We start from the raw sequence: 12,109 nt of genomic DNA, 5'->3' as shown, positions 1-12,109 counted from the left end.
AATTTTGGCCACCGTGCTCGATCCTAGATTTAAAACCTACATTGTATCTCTCTTTCCTGCAGACACAAGTCTGCAGAGGTTCAAAGACCTGCTGGTGAGAAAATTGTCAAGTCGAACGTGACCCGTCAACAGCTCCTCCTTCACATTCTCCCGCAACTGGGGGTGCGAGGAAAAGGCTAAGAATTCCGAGCCCACCCGCTGGCGGTGATGCAGGGCAGTCTGGAGTGAGTGCTGACATCTGGTCCGGACTGAAGACCTGGCAACGATTACTGACATGTTGTCTACTGTCACTGCATATGATTCTGTCACCTTTGAAAGAATGGTGGAGGATTATATGAGTGACCGCATCCAGGTAGGCACGTCAGACAGTCCGTATGTATACTGGCAGGAAAAAGAGGCAATTTGGAGGCCCTTGCACAAACTGGCTTTATTCTACCTAAGTTGCCCTCCCTCCAGTGTGTACTCCAAAAGAGTGTTTAGTGCAGCCACTCACCTTGTCAGCAATCGGCGTACGAGGTTACTTCCAGAAAATGTGGAGAAGATGATGATCATCAAAATGAATTATAATCAATTCCTCCGTGGAGACATTCACCAGCAATTGCCTCCAGAAAGTACACAGGGATCTGAGATGGTGGATTCCAGTGGGGACGAATTAATAATCTGTGAGGAGGGCGATGTACACAGTGAAAGGGGTGAGGAATCGGAGGATGATGAGGTGGACATCTTGCCTCTGTAGAGCCAGTTTGTGCAAGGAGAGATTGATTGCTTCTTTTTTGGTGGGGGTCCAAACCAACCAGTCATTTCAGTCAGCCGTGTGGCAGACCCTGTTGCTGAAATGATGGGTTCGTCAATGTTTTTCTTTTCAATCTAAGCCCCTGCAGTTTTCTGTAAGAATCTGCTTCGCTATGATGATCAACAAGTCACAAGGGCAAACACTCAGGGCTGGAGGCGTAGATCTTAGGACCAGCTGCTACAAGCATGGCAAATGTGTCACTATCATTGGTGACACCCAGAGAGGCAGCGAGGGAGATTGTAATGCAGTGCGCGCAGATAAGCAGCGCAATGGTAAAATGGAGGCATGGTCTCATAGGTAGGGGTGTGGCCTGTTGGCCTGAATCTCCATTTTGTTGCTCCGGGTATCCCGGGGGTTGAGTGCTGCACCCGGGGACTAGTGTGTGAGTGGTGCTGGCTCCTCAACCCCCATAACAGGGGGTTTGAAATTTTGACTTGTCTACTTAAAGATCACCAAAATCTGATAACAAGGTCAATTAGGTCCCTGGGTGGGATTGAACCACCAACCGTATGGTTAATAGCCGTACATACTAACTGATTGCGCCACAGAGACACTTTGCAAAAGTCCATACTGACAAAGGCTAATAAGCATTCATCTAAAACGTTTCCTAGAAAAACTTTAAAAAGTCAATAATCTGGAGAGTTTTTGTAAGATGTTTCTTCCATCAACCAACGAAGAAACACATTGGTACTTTCCCATGATGAGTGAGTGCTTCAGGATCTCTTGCACTTACATGTGCAGCAGAGTACTGCAATGGAAGCATGCTGGGCCCATAACCCAGAGGTAGGCAGATTGAAACTATCCTCTGCTATATGCATTTTTTTTGTTAATTAAAGTAATCCAAAACTGGGATTGATATTTTGTCTCTTTTATTTTTACTTAAAGTACAATAACTTTTACCATTTTAATTTGTTTTAATAGTATATTGACAGTATTGTTTTCTTTCAAAAATCCACTTCATTTTCTTTACCCTATTATTAAAATGGTAATTGACAAAAACAAACTACATTGTCACCAGAAGAGCAATACAAAATGTACAAGTGATATATTAAAATCATCTTTCCAGCTTGAATTTCAATGATGCATTGGGTCAACGATTTTGTGAGAAACATCTTCACCCTTAAATAAAGATTTTCTTAATTCCTTACCTGTGTGCTAATTAGATATCACCTTGTTTTCACATTAAACAGACTTCCACATGAGAAAGCAGCAAGGATGCAGTGGCGTTAATGTTTCCAGGTGTCAACCTGTATTATTTCAGTAGACATTGAAATGAGGATGCATCTTGCTGCCTTTCCAATGAAGCAAGTTTAATTTAGTAATAGGTGAAAAACCATCCTTACAAAGGTGTTAATCAGAGACTTGGCTTTGTGGACACTTTTCAGAGAACAAATTTGTTAGCATAAAAATAAAGCCAGAAAATAAAGAGCTCTTTAATCACTCAATTGGATTTTTCTGCCAGCATATTTTTTTTCTCTGCAACCCACTGCTAAATTGTGCTTCCTAGCTGTTTTTATAAAATCACTGAATCAAATCTAACTCTGATTACATCAGAGAAGGCCAGGTACCCTACACCATAACAGGGGGTTTGAAATTTTGACTTGTCTACTTAAAGATCACCAAAATCTGATAACAAGGTCAATTAGGTCCCTGGGTGGGATTGAACCACCAACCTTTTGGTTAATAGCCGTACATACTAACTGATTGCACCACAGAGACACTTTGCAAAAGTCCATACTGACAAAGGCTAATAAGCATTCATCTAAAACGTTTCCTAGAAAAACTTTAAAAAGTCAATAAACTGGAGAGTTTTTGTAAGATGTTTCTTCCATCAACCAACGAAGAAACACATTGGTACTTTCCCATGATGAGTGAGTGCTTCAGGATCTCTTGAACTTACATGTGCAGCAGAGTACTGCAATGGAAGCATGCTGGGCTCATAACCGAGAGGTAGGCAGATTGAAACTATCCTCTGCTATATGCATTTTTTTTTTGTTAATTAAAGTAATCCAAAACTGGGATTGATATTTTGTCTCTTTTATTTTTACTTAAAGTACAATAACTTTTACCATTTTAATTTGTTTTAATAGTATATTGACAGTATTGTTTTCTTTCAAAAATCCACTTCATTTTCTTTACCCTATTATTAAAATGGTAATTGACAAAAACAAACTACATTGTCACCAGAAGAGCAATACAAAATGTACAAGTGATATATTAAAATCATCTTTCCAGCTTGAATTTCAATGTTGCATTGGGTCAACAATTTTGTGAGAAACATCTTCACCCTTAAATAAAGATTTTCTTAATTCCTTACCTGTGTGCTAATTAGATATCACCTTGTTTTCACATTAAACAGACTTCCACATGAGAAAGCAGCAAGGATGCAGTGGCGTTAATGTTTCCTGGTGTCAACTTGTATTATTTCAGTACACATTGAAATGAGGATGCATCTTGCTGCCTTTCCAATGAAGCAAGTTTAATTTAGTAATAGGTGAAAAACCATCCTTACAAAGGTGTTAATCAGAGACTTGGCTTTGTGGACACTTTTCAGAGAACAAATTTGTTAGCATAAAAATAAAGCCAGAAAATGAAGAGCTGTTTAATCACTCAATTGGATTTTTTTGCCAGCATATTTCTTTTTCTCTGCAACCCACTGCTAAATTGTGCTTCCTAGCTGTTTTTTATAAAATCACTGAATCAAATCTAACTCTGATTACATCAAAGAAGGCCATGTACCCTACACCATAAGAGGAGGTTTGAAATTTTGACTTGTCTACTTAAATATCACCAAAATCTGATCACAAGGTTAATTACGTCCCTGGGTGGGATTGAACCACCAACCTTTTGGTTAATAGCCAAACACACTAACCGATTGCGCCACAGAGACACTTTGCAAAAGTCCATACTGACAAAGGCTAATAAGCATTCATCTAAAACGTTTCCTAGAAAAACTTTAAAAAGTCAATAATCTGGAGAGTTTTTGTAAGATGTTTCTTCCATCAACCAACGAAGAAACACATTGGTACTTTCCCATGATGAGTGAGTGCTTCAGGATCTCTTGCACTTACATGTGCAGCAGAGTACTGCAATGGAAGCATGCTGGGCCCATAACCCAGAGGTAGGCAGATTGAAACTATCCTCTGCTATATGCATTTTTTTTGTTAATTAAAGTAATCCAAAACTGGGATTGATATTTTGTCTCTTTTATTTTTACTTAAAGTACAATAACTTTTACCATTTTAATTTGTTTTAATAGTATATTGACAGTATTGTTTTCTTTCAAAAATCCACTTCATTTTCTTTACCCTATTATTAAAATGGTAATTGACAAAAACAAACTACATTGTCACCAGAAGAGCAATACAAAATGTACAAGTGATATATTAAAATCATCTTTCCAGCTTGAATTTCAATGATGCATTGGGTCAACAATTTTGTGAGAAACATCTTCACCCTTAAATAAAGATTTTCTTAATTCCTTACCTGTGTGCTAATTAGATATCACCTTGTTTTCACATTAAACAGACTTCCACATGAGAAAGCAGCAAGGATGCAGTGGCGTTAATGTTTCCTGGTGTCAACCTGTATTATTTCAGTAGACATTGAAATGAGGATACATCTTGCTGCCTTTCCAATGAAGCAAGTTTAATTTAGTAATAGGTGAAAAACCATCCCTACAAAGGTGTTAATCAGAGACTTGGCTTTGTGGACACTTTTCAGAGAACAAATTTGTTAGCATAAAAATAAAGCCAGAAAATGAAGAGCTGTTTAATCACGCAATTTGATTTTTTTGCCAGCATATTTCTTTTTCTCTGCAACCCAATGCTAAATTGTGCTTCCTAGATGTTTTTATAAAATCACTGAATCAAATCTAACTCTGATTACATCAGAGAAGGCCAGGTACCCTACACCATAACAGGGGGTATGAAATTTGACTTGTCTACTTAAAGATCACCAAAATCTGATAACAAGGTCAATTAGGTCCCTGGGTGGGATTGAACCACCAACCTTTTGGTTAATAGCCGTACATACTAACTGATTGCACCACAGAGACACTTTGCAAAAGTCCATACTGACAAAGGCTAATAAGCATTCATCTAAAACGTTTCCTAGAAAAACTTTAAAAAGTCAATAATCTGGAGAGTTTTTGTAAGATGTTTCTTCCATCAACCAACGAAGAAACACATTGGTACTTTCCCATGATGAGTGAGTGCTTCAGGATCTCTTGAACTTACATGTGCAGCAGAGTACTGCAATGGAAGCATGCTGGGCTCATAACCGAGAGGTAGGCAGATTGAAACTATCCTCTGCTATATGCATTTTTTTTTTGTTAATTAAAGTAATCCAAAACTGGGATTGATATTTTGTCTCTTTTATTTTTACTTAAAGTACAATAACTTTTACCATTTTAATTTGTTTTAATAGTATATTGACAGTATTGTTTTCTTTCAAAAATCCACTTCATTTTCTTTACCCTATTATTAAAATGGTAATTGACAAAAACAAACTACATTGTCACCAGAAGAGCAATACAAAATGTACAAGTGATATATTAAAATCATCTTTCCAGCTTGAATTTCAATGTTGCATTGGGTCAACAATTTTGTGAGAAACATCTTCACCCTTAAATAAAGATTTTCTTAATTCCTTACCTGTGTGCTAATTAGATATCACCTTGTTTTCACATTAAATAGACTTCCACATGAGAAAGCAGCAAGGATGCAGTGGCGTTAATGTTTCCTGGTGTCAACTTGTATTATTTCAGTACACATTGAAATGAGGATGCATCTTGCTGCCTTTCCAATGAAGCACGTTTAATTTAGTAATAGGTGAAAAACCATCCTTACAAAGGTGTTAATCAGAGACTTGGCTTTGTGGACACTTTTCAGAGAACAAATTTGTTAGCATAAAAATAAAGCCAGAAAATGAAGAGCTGTTTAATCACTCAATTGGATTTTTTTGCCAGCATATTTCTTTTTCTCTGCAACCCACTGCTAAATTGTGCTTCCTAGCTGTTTTTTATAAAATCACTGAATCAAATCTAACTCTGATTACATCAAAGAAGGCCATGTACCCTACACCATAAGAGGAGGTTTGAAATTTTGACTTGTCTACTTAAATATCACCAAAATCTGATCACAAGGTTAATTACGTCCCTGGGTGGGATTGAACCACCAACCTTTTGGTTAATAGCCAAACACACTAACCGATTGCGCCACAGAGACACTTTGCAAAAGTCCATACTGACAAAGGCTAATAAGCATTCATCTAAAACGTTTCCTAGAAAAACTTTAAAAAGTCAATAATCTGGAGAGTTTTTGTAAGATGTTTCTTCCATCAACCAACGAAGAAACACATTGGTACTTTCCCATGATGAGTGAGTGCTTCAGGATCTCTTGCACTTACATGTGCAGCAGAGTACTGCAATGGAAGCATGCTGGGCCCATAACCCAGAGGTAGGCAGATTGAAACTATCCTCTGCTATATGCATTTTTTTTGTTAATTAAAGTAATCCAAAACTGGGATTGATATTTTGTCTCTTTTATTTTTACTTAAAGTACAATAACTTTTACCATTTTAATTTGTTTTAATAGTATATTGACAGTATTGTTTTCTTTCAAAAATCCACTTCATTTTCTTTACCCTATTATTAAAATGGTAATTGACAAAAACAAACTACATTGTCACCAGAAGAGCAATACAAAATGTACAAGTGATATGTTAAAATCATCTTTCCAGCTTGAATTTCAATGATGCATTGGGTCAACAATTTTGTGAGAAACATCTTCACCCTTAAATAAAGATTTTCTTAATTCCTTACCTGTGTGCTAATTAGATATCACCTTGTTTTCACATTAAACAGACTTCCACATGAGAAAGCAGCAAGGATGCAGTGGCGTTAATGTTTCCTGGTGTCAACCTGTATTATTTCAGTAGACATTGAAATGAGGATACATCTTGCTGCCTTTCCAATGAAGCAAGTTTAATTTAGTAATAGGTGAAAAACCATCCCTACAAAGGTGTTAATCAGAGACTTGGCTTTGTGGACACTTTTCAGAGAACAAATTTGTTAGCATAAAAATAAAGCCAGAAAATGAAGAGCTGTTTAATCACGCAATTTGATTTTTTTGCCAGCATATTTCTTTTTCTCTGCAACCCAATGCTAAATTGTGCTTCCTAGATGTTTTTATAAAATCACTGAATCAAATCTAACTCTGATTACATCAGAGAAGGCCAGGTACCCTACACCATAACAGGGGGTATGAAATTTGACTTGTCTACTTAAAGATCACCAAAATCTGATAACAAGGTCAATTAGGTCCCTGGGTGGGATTGAACCACCAACCTTTTGGTTAATAGCCGTACATACTAACTGATTGCACCACAGAGACACTTTGCAAAAGTCCATACTGACAAAGGCTAATAAGCATTCATCTAAAACGTTTCCTAGAAAAACTTTAAAAAGTCAATAATCTGGAGAGTTTTTGTAAGATGTTTCTTCCATCAACCAACGAAGAAACACATTGGTACTTTCCCATGATGAGTGAGTGCTTCAGGATCTCTTGAACTTACATGTGCAGCAGAGTACTGCAATGGAAGCATGCTGGGCTCATAACCGAGAGGTAGGCAGATTGAAACTATCCTCTGCTATATGCATTTTTTTTTGTTAATTAAAGTAATCCAAAACTGGGATTGATATTTTGTCTCTTTTATTTTTACTTAAAGTACAATAACTTTTACCATTTTAATTTGTTTTAATAGTATATTGACAGTATTGTTTTCTTTCAAAAATCCACTTCATTTTCTTTACCCTATTATTAAAATGGTAATTGACAAAAACAAACTACATTGTCACCAGAAGAGCAATACAAAATGTACAAGTGATATATTAAAATCATCTTTCCAGCTTGAATTTCAATGTTGCATTGGGTCAACAATTTTGTGAGAAACATCTTCACCCTTAAATAAAGATTTTCTTAATTCCTTACCTGTGTGCTAATTAGATATCACCTTGTTTTCACATTAAACAGACTTCCACATGAGAAAGCAGCAAGGATGCAGTGGCGTTAATGTTTCCTGGTGTCAACTTGTATTATTTCAGTACACATTGAAATGAGGATGCATCTTGCTGCCTTTCCAATGAAGCAAGTTTAATTTAGTAATAGGTGAAAAACCATCCTTACAAAGGTGTTAATCAGAGACTTGGCTTTGTGGACACTTTTCAGAGAACAAATTTGTTAGCATAAAAATAAAGCCAGAAAATGAAGAGCTGTTTAATCACTCAATTGGATTTTTTTGCCAGCATATTTCTTTTTCTCTGCAACCCACTGCTAAATTGTGCTTCCTAGCTGTTTTTTATAAAATCACTGAATCAAATCTAACTCTGATTACATCAAAGAAGGCCATGTACCCTACACCATAAGAGGAGGTTTGAAATTTTGACTTGTCTACTTAAATATCACCAAAATCTGATCACAAGGTTAATTACGTCCCTGGGTGGGATTGAACCACCAACCTTTTGGTTAATAGCCAAACACACTAACCGATTGCGCCACAGAGACACTTTGCAAAAGTCCATACTGACAAAGGCTAATAAGCATTCATCTAAAACGTTTCCTAGAAAAACTTTAAAAATTCAATAATCTGGAGAGTTTTTGTAAGATGTTTCTTCCATCAACCAACGAAGAAACACATTGGTACTTTCCCATGATGAGTGAGTGCTTCAGGATCTCTTGCACTTACATGTGCAGCAGAGTACTGCAATGGAAGCATGCTGGGCCCATAACCCAGAGGTAGGCAGATTGAAACTATCCTCTGCTATATGCATTTTTTTGTTTGTTAATTAAAGTAATCCAAAACTGGGATTGATATTTTGGCTCTTTTATTTTTACTTAAAGTACAATAACTTTTACCATTTTAATTTGTTTTAATAGTATATTGACAGTATTGTTTTCTTTCAAAAATCCACTTCATTTTCTTTACCCTATTATTAAAATGGTAATTGACAAAAACAAACTACATTGTCACCAGAAGAGCAATACAAAATGTACAAGTGATATATTAAAATCATCTTTCCAGCTTGAATTTCAATGATGCATTGGGGCAACGATTTTGTGAGAAACATCTTCACCCTTAAATAAAGATTTTCTTAATTCCTTACCTGTGTGCTAATTAGATATCACCTTGTTTTCACATTAAACAGACTTCCACATGAGAAAGCAGCAAGGATGCAGTGGCGTTAATGTTTCCTGGTGTCAACCTGTATTATTTCAGTAGACATTGAAATGAGGATACATCTTGCTGCCTTTCCAATGAAGCAAGTTTAATTTAGTAATAGGTGAAAAACCATCCCTACAAAGGTGTTAATCAGAGACTTGGCTTTGTGGACACTTTTCAGAGAACAAATTTGTTAGCATAAAAATAAAGCCAGAAAATGAAGAGCTGTTTAATCACGCAATTTGATTTTTTTGCCAGCATATTTCTTTTTCTCTGCAACCCAATGCTAAATTGTGCTTCCTAGATGTTTTTATAAAATCACTGAATCAAATCTAACTCTGATTACATCAGAGAAGGCCAGGTACCCTACACCATAACAGGGGGTATGAAATTTGACTTGTCTACTTAAAGATCACCAAAATCTGATAACAAGGTCAATTACGTCCCTGGGTGGGATTGAACCACCAACCTTTTGGTTAATAGCCGTACACACTAACTGATTGCGCCACAGAGACACTTTGCAAAAGTACATACTGACAAATGCTAATAAGCATTCATCTAAAACGTTTCCTAGAAAAACTTAAAAAAGTCAATAATCTGGAGAGTTTTTGTAAAATGTTTCTTCTATCAACCAACGAAGAAACACATTGGTACTTTCCCATGATGAGTGAGTGCTTCAGGATCTCTTGCACTTACATGTGCAGCAGAGTACAGCAATGGAAGCATGCTGGGCCCATAACCCAGAGGTAGGCAGATTGAAACTATCCTCTGCTATATGCATTTTTTTGTTTGTTAATTAAAGTAATCCAAAACTGGGATTGATATTTTGGCTCTTTTATTTTTACTTAAAGTACAATAACTTTTACCATTTTAATTTGTTTTAATAGTATATTGACAGTATTGTTTTCTTTCAAAAATCCACTTCATTTTCTTTACCCTATTATTAAAATGGTAATTGACAAAAACAAACTACATTGTCACCAGAAGAGCAATACAAAATGTACAAGTGATATATTAAAATCATCTTTCCAGCTTGAATTTCAATGATGCATTGGGGCAACGATTTTGTGAGAAACATCTTCACCCTTAAATAAAGATTTTCTTAATTCCTTACCTGTGTGCTAATTAGATATCACCTTGTTTTCACATTAAACAGACTTCCACATGAGAAAGCAGCAAGGATGCAGTGGCGTTAATGTTTCCTGGTGTCAACCTGTATTATTTCAGTAGACATTGAAATGAGGATGCATCTTGCTGCCTTTCCAATGAAGCAAGTTTAATTTAGTAATAGGTGAAAAACCATCCTTACAAAGGTGTTAATCAGAGACTTGGCTTTGTGGACACTTTTCAGAGAACAAATTTGTTAGCATAAAAATAAAGCCAGAAAATAAAGAGCTGTTTAATCACTCAATTGGATTTTTCTGCCAGCATATTTTTTTTCTCTGCAACCCACTGCTAAATTGTGCTTCCTAGCTGTTTTTATAAAATCACTGAATCAAATCTAACTCTGATTACATCAGAGAAGGCCAGGTACCCTACACCATAACAGGGGGTTTGACATTTTGACTTGTCTACTTAAAGATCACCAAAATCTGATAACAAGGTCAATTAGGTCCCTGGGTGCGATTGAACCACCAACCTTTTGGTTAATAGCCGTACATACTAACTGATTGCGCCACAGAGACACTTTGCAAGAGTCCATACTGACAAAGGCTAATAAGCATTCATCTAAAACGTTTCCTAGAAAAACTTTAAAAAGTCAATAATCTGGAGAGTTTTTGTAAGATGTTTCTTCCATTAACCAACGAAGAAACACATTGGTACTTTCCCATGATGAGTGAGTGCTTCAGGATCTCTTGAACTTACATGTGCAGCAGAGTACTGCAATGGAAGCATGCTGGGCCCATAACCCAGAGGTAGGCAGATTGAAACTATCCTCTGCTATATGCATTTTTTTTGTTAATTAAAGTAATCCAAAACTGGGATTGATATTTTGTCTCTTTTATTTTTACTTAAAGTACAATAACTTTTACCATTTTAATTTGTTTTAATAGTATATTGACAGTATTGTTTTCTTTCAAAAATCCACTTCATTTTCTTTACCCTATTATTAAAATGGTAATTGACAAAAACAAACTACATTGTCTTCAGAAGAGCAATACAAAATGTACAAGTGATATATTAAAATCATCTTTCCAGCTTGAATTTCAATGATGCATTGGGTCAACAATTTTGTGAGAAACATCTTCTCCCTTAAATAAAGATTTTCTTAATTCCTTACCTGTGTGCTAATTAGATATCACCTTGTTTTCACATTAAACAGACTTCCACATGAGAAAGCAGCAAGGATGCAGTGGCGTTAATGTTTCCTGGTGTCAACTTGTATTATTTCAGTACACATTGAAATGAGGATGCATCTTGCTGCCTTTCCAATGAAGCAAGTTTAATTTAGTAATAGGTGAAAAACCATCCTTACAAAGGTGTTAATCAGAGACTTGGCTTTGTGGACACTTTTCAGAGAACAAATTTGTTAGCATAAAAATAAAGCCAGAAAATGAAGAGCTGTTTAATCACTCAATTGGATTTTTTTGCCAGCATATTTCTTTTTCTCTGCAACCCACTGCTAAATTGTGCTTCCTAGCTGTTTTTTATAAAATCACTGAATCAAATCTAACTCTGATTACATCAAAGAAGGCCATGTACCCTACACCATAAGAGGAGGTTTGAAATTTTGACTTGTCTACTTAAATATCACCAAAATCTGATCACAAGGTTAATTACGTCCCTGGGTGGGATTGAACCACCAACCTTTTGGTTAATAGCCAAACACACTAACCGATTGCGCCACAGAGACACTTTGCAAAAGTCTGTACTGACAAAGGCTAATAAGCATTCATCTAAAACGTTTCCTAGAAAAACTTTAAAAAGTCAATAATCTGGAGAGTTTTTGTAAGATGTTTCTTCCATCAACCAACGAAGAAACACATTGGTACTTTCCCATGATGAGTGAGTGCTTCAGGATCTCTTGCACTTACATGTGCAGCAGAGTACTGCAATGGAAGCATGCTGGGCCCATAACCCAGAGGTAGGCAGATT

General features: G+C 36.2%; 4 non-coding genes across 4 annotated transcripts; all 4 read right to left on the bottom strand.

Moving 5' to 3' along the window:
- Positions 1 to 3,609: 3,609 nt before the first annotated feature.
- Positions 3,610 to 3,683, bottom strand: TRNAN-AUU (transfer RNA asparagine (anticodon AUU)). The gene has a single exon. It is a non-coding gene; the product is annotated as a tRNA-Asn (tRNA).
- A 2,264-nt stretch (positions 3,684 to 5,947) lies between these two features.
- On the bottom strand, positions 5,948 to 6,021 carry TRNAN-AUU (transfer RNA asparagine (anticodon AUU)). The gene has a single exon. It is a non-coding gene; the product is annotated as a tRNA-Asn (tRNA).
- Positions 6,022 to 8,284: 2,263 nt separating this feature from the next.
- TRNAN-AUU (transfer RNA asparagine (anticodon AUU)) lies at positions 8,285 to 8,358 on the bottom strand. The gene has a single exon. It is a non-coding gene; the product is annotated as a tRNA-Asn (tRNA).
- A 3,435-nt stretch (positions 8,359 to 11,793) lies between these two features.
- On the bottom strand, positions 11,794 to 11,867 carry TRNAN-AUU (transfer RNA asparagine (anticodon AUU)). Its single transcript has one exon. It is a non-coding gene; the product is annotated as a tRNA-Asn (tRNA).
- Between the last annotated feature and the right edge of the window lie 242 nt (positions 11,868 to 12,109).

The sequence above is a fragment of the Pseudophryne corroboree genome (assembly GCF_028390025.1).
Source record: "Pseudophryne corroboree isolate aPseCor3 chromosome 11 unlocalized genomic scaffold, aPseCor3.hap2 SUPER_11_unloc_2, whole genome shotgun sequence".
Classification (NCBI taxonomy): domain Eukaryota; kingdom Metazoa; phylum Chordata; class Amphibia; order Anura; family Myobatrachidae; genus Pseudophryne; species Pseudophryne corroboree.
This window is presented reverse-complemented; position numbering and strand designations above follow the sequence as displayed.